Source organism: Sebastes umbrosus, chromosome 18, assembly GCF_015220745.1.
Source record: "Sebastes umbrosus isolate fSebUmb1 chromosome 18, fSebUmb1.pri, whole genome shotgun sequence".
NCBI classification, from domain to species: domain Eukaryota; kingdom Metazoa; phylum Chordata; class Actinopteri; order Perciformes; family Sebastidae; genus Sebastes; species Sebastes umbrosus.
This window is the reverse complement of record NC_051286.1, coordinates 808,374-813,373: the sequence shown is the minus strand read 5'-3', so window position 1 is coordinate 813,373 and position 5,000 is coordinate 808,374. Positions and strand designations below refer to the sequence as shown.

The window sequence follows — 5,000 nt, the reverse complement described above, 5'->3', positions numbered from 1 at the left end:
TCCACACACCTTCACTCACACACTCACACATCCACTCACCCAGAACCTCCCACCATCCCAACCCACTAGAATCACCCCAAAACCACAGAACCGTTCTGTTCACCATTACACAGAACCCCAGTCCACCTAACAAACATATCACATTCCACAATTCAATACACAAAACCGTAGCAACCAGTTTCCCACCGTGTGAACCAGCATCTCGTACCAGTTCACATACATATAGTCAATCCCCCCCCCCCCAACAGTACACACTGCCCCTTCCACCCCCCACACACTCTGAAACCCCACCATGTCATTGACCAGCGTGTAGTATGCATATTCTGCTCTAAGGCGCGCAGAGACCAGCCCCCTGAACAACATCACTGGGTCAACAGGCCCGCTCCCCTTCACCTGGTTCCTCCTGGTCAGCCATGTGGCCAGTTTGGCCTGACCAAACAGGAAATTTAGCAGCACACATTTCACTCTCTTTCTGAAAGAGTACATTGGTCCCAGAATGTACAGACCCACAGAGAAAATCTCCCCCAGCTTACCACAGAGCACCTTCACAACATCAAGCAGAGGTGCAACACGGTTACATTGAACAAACACATGTATAACAGTCTCAGGTACATCACAGAAAGGGCACCCCCCACCCACAGTTGAGTCAACCTTTGCCAGGAAGGTGTTTGTTGCCAGGGCCCCATGTATGACCCTCCACTGTAGATCTCCTGACCTCTTTTGGAGAGGAAGCTTATAAAGCACCCTCCACCTGAACCCTGCCATGCTCTGCCCACCCAGAACTCCCTGCCACTGATGTTCCTTCACCTCCTGCAGAGCCCTGAGGTTCCTGATCTTCACCAGTGCAGCGTAAAGCATCTTCCCTTTCATCTCCCTAAAGATGCCCAGGCTCGGAGTGGCAAAGGTCAGCAGCTTCCCCCGTTCTTCCTGCCAGTCACCCGTCAGGGCGGCCACCTCTACTGAGGGGAAACAGGGAGGCTCCTCCTCCCCCCGCGGCTGATTGAACCAGTCCAGCACTGGCCCAGACAGCGAACCCAGCACCTCTCCCCTCAGCCTCTCCAACAGTCTCAGGGATTTCAGTCCAGTCTGTTGTGCCAGGTCAAACGGGGTCTTCCATCCCCCGGTCCCCGTCTGCCTCAGGTGGCTAAGTGTGGTAATACCACCGGACATAATCCGGTTTCTGATGGTGGCTGTCTGCACTGATCGCAGTGGAATGAGTGGGTTGTTGAAAATCGGCTCCTCCCAAACCCATGGTGTTGGCTCCATACCTGCTCTCCGTGTGGCGTTAAAGAGCGACCACGTCTTCAACATCTCTCCATAGAAGTCAGGCAGCTCCGCAGTGCTCAGACCTTCATGGGTCATCATGAAATATTGCCGATCCAGCCCCAAACCGCCAGCCCTCCTCAGCAAAGCCTGTGCCGGCTCCCACCAGCACACGTCGGTCCTGTACAGCAACCGTTGTGCAGCCTGAAGTCTGAAAGCAGCTGCTCTGCTCTCGAGCTCCACCAGGCCCTGCCCTCCCTCCTGTACTGGTAAATACAGGACCGCAGCCTTTAGCCAATGGTGTCCCGTCCAGAAGAAATCCACCAGCCTCCTTTGGACCTCCTGCAGAAGACCCCGAGGAGGAACCAATACAGCCAGCCGATGCCACAAGGACGAAGCTGCCAGGTTGTTCATGATGAGCACTCTCCCTCGATATGACACCTGGGAGAGCAGCCACTTCCACTTCGACAACCTTCCTTCCACCGACTGCAGCATCCCTTCCCAGTTCTTCTTGACCCAGCCCTCCGAGCCCAGGTATACTCCTAACACCTTCAGCCCTTCTCTACACCACTGCAGCTGCCCAGGCAGTGGAGGCACCATGTCCTGCCTCCAGTCCCCACATAACAAAGCCTCACTCTTAGCCCAATTAAGTCTCGCTGAGGACGCTCTCTCATAGGTCTGGAGGCTGTTCTCCAAGGCCTGTACGTCCTGCCTGTCTCTTACCAGTACTGAGATGTCATCCGCATAAGCGGAGACCATTACAGGGGTGTTAAAACCGAGCTCCACCACTCTCACCCCTTGCAACCTCTTGCGTATCATCACTAGCAGTGGTTCAATGGCCAAAGTATACAGTAGCCCCGAGAGAGGGCATCCCTGCCTTACACCTCGCCCCACCTCTACAGGCCTACTCAGCCCCCCCCCTACCTTAACTAAACATGAGGCCCCAGCATACAACACTTTAACCCCTGTAATGAACCTTTCCCCACATCCAAAAGCAGACAGTGTTTTAAACAGGTACCCATGATCCACCCTGTCAAATGCCTTCTCTTGATCGAGGGCTAACAGCCCAAAGTTTACATTTGAAAGTCGAGCCAAGTCCAACATGTCGCGTAATAGGTGGAGATTGTCTATCATTGAGCGACCTGGTACACAGTATGATTGGTCCTTGTGCACAATTGAGTCCAATAAGTTCTTGAGTCTATTGGCAAGGCTCTTAGAATAGATTTTAAAATCCGCACAGAGCAATGCCAGAGGTCTCCAGTTCCTCAAGTCGCTCAAATCCCCTTTTTTTGGCAGAAGAGCCAGAACCGCCCGACGGCAGCTCAGCGGTAGCTCCCCTGCTTCCACACATTCGCAAAGTACTTCAAATAGGTCTGTTCCAAGTATTGCCCAGAACTTTTTGTAAAAATCCACCGGCAGGCCGTCGATCCCCGGGGCCCTCCCAGGGGCCATTTGAGAGACGGCCTCACTCAGCTCCTGTAGGGTAATGGGCAAGTCCATACTAGTCTTTTGAGACTCAGAGAGTCTTGGTAGGCCCTCCAGCAAGGTTCCAGTGCACACATTGTCACAAGTTTCAGCAGAAAATAAATCCCCATAAAATTTTGCAGCCCCCTCTCGCATTTCGCCCATAACCGAGGTTACCCTCCCATCAGCCAGACGCAGACAGTGCATCTGCTTATCCTCCCCATGTTTTCTCTCTAACCCGAAGAAGAACGCACTGGGGGCATCCATCTCCCTTAGCATGGAAAACCTCGACCTCACAAGAGCCCCTTTTGCCCGCTCTTGGAGATATGCCCCAAGGTCTCTACGCAGTTCAGTGAGATTTTTTTGCATTCCTGCTGTGTTGTGACTTACCAGCTCATCTTCAATCCTACTTATGCTACTTTCCAGGCCACCCAACACCCTTTTGACCTCAGCCGTGGAAAAAGCAGAGTATTGCTGGCAAAAGTGTCTGATGTGGGCCTTACCGGCATCCCACCACATACATAATGAGACAAATTCTCCTCTCCTGGCCCTCCACCTACTCCAAAACTCCTCAAAGCTTGAGCAAAAGGAGGCATCCTGAAGAAGCTTGGTGTTCAGCTTCCAGTATGGAGACCTCAGAGGGCCTGGTGTAATGGAGAGGTGAGCCAGTGCCAGATGGTGATCCGAGAAACCAGACGGTACTATGCTCACTTTGACCAGCTTATTACTATGCTGTTTCCAAATGTAGATGCGGTCTAGCCGTGCTGCACTGACCCTATCTGACCCGACCTTTAACCAGGTATATTTTTTGGCATCTGGATGATGGAGCCTCCAGGTGTCTATCAGATCTTTACTTAAAACAATGTCTCTTAAAACCCCAGCAGCGCCCACATGTGGCTCCACCCCCCTTCTGTCTAAAAAGGGGTTAATCGTGCAGTTCCAGTCCCCCCCCATCACTAAAACCTCATCCATCCCCACCAAATCCAATTCCTGTCGCAAAGCCCCAAAGAGAGCTCCGCGCTCCCTTCCTGTATTAGGCGCATACACATTTACAAACACAAAGGATTTACTCCTGATGTTAGCCCTGATCACCAACAGCCTCCCCTTGGACACTTCCTTATGGGAGGTGATGTTTAGTCCAAGACCTGGCGAGAATAGAACAGCGACACCAGCGCTAAGATTGGTGCCATGACTTAAAACCTGTGCTCCTTTCCACCAGACCCCCCAGTCCACTTCATTTTTTACATCACTGTGGGTTTCTTGTAAGAACAATACATTAACATGTTTTTGATTTACAAATTCTGCCAACACAGCCCTTTTCCCCTGGTCTCTGGCGCCGTTAATGTTGAGAGTGCCTATACGTAAAACGTCCATAAGAAGAGGAAAGGAAAAGATTGAAAACGTGAACGAGAGGAAAAGCCCCACCGGTAGATGTGCACCATGCAAACTATTCATTTTAAACTGTGATCTATGGTATACCTTTCCTCACTGAAGTAGCCCATTTACTGAGCCTATACTTTTTTTTGGGAGTCAGGAACGTTGCGTCTGCAGCCTTGGTGGCATGGCTCACAGATTTAAGGAACTTTTTAGAATCCGGGAAGAACCGAGCGAGAGGCACATTTTTTTTGTTCTTGGTTTCCTTGAGGAAGTGGTTTAACTCTGTCACTGAGTACAGCTCTTTCTCCTTCTGTTGCTCTGTCTCAGACTCAGATGATGAAGATTCCTCCTCTTCAGACATCATCCCACTTACCTCCCCTTCCACTATACCCCCGTCAAGCTCCATCCCTTCTCCCGCTCCTTCCTGCCTACTCTTTGGCGCAGCTCCACCCACAGCCCCTTCCTGACTTACCTCCTGGCCCACCGGGGAAACCTTATCAGGCCGTGACTGCACTCCAGAGGGGTTTCCCTCCTCTACCACCATCGTTCTCCTCTTCACAGACTCACTACGACCCCTCCTTCCCAGGTGTCCATGCCCGGAGGCCTCACCCGCATTGACCGCTGCCACCTGGGGAGGGGGGCCCCCCTCCACATCCACTGTTGGCTCCGGCCCTGGGAGTGCAACTGTTCCTGGCACCGCTTCGGTCCCACCTGTCCCCCCAGCCTCACCACCTGTTGCCAAAACCTCTTGCCCATCTCCATCCACCTCCTCCAGTATCTCCTGGCCCTGATCTCCCCCTGGTGTCCGTGGTTCTGTACCAGCCTGACTCGGTCCCTTCACTCCTCCTCTCCCTGACCGCCGCTCCGCTGTATCCGCACTGTTCGCCTCCGCTGTA

At 52.6% G+C, this 5,000-nt stretch overlaps 1 protein-coding gene across 8 annotated transcripts in view; it reads right to left on the bottom strand.

The window, feature by feature from the left end:
- The window catches only part of hivep2a (HIVEP zinc finger 2a), a 140,028-nt gene that overhangs the window by 64,496 nt on the left and 70,532 nt on the right, over positions 1 to 5,000 (bottom strand). The window lies entirely within an intron of this gene.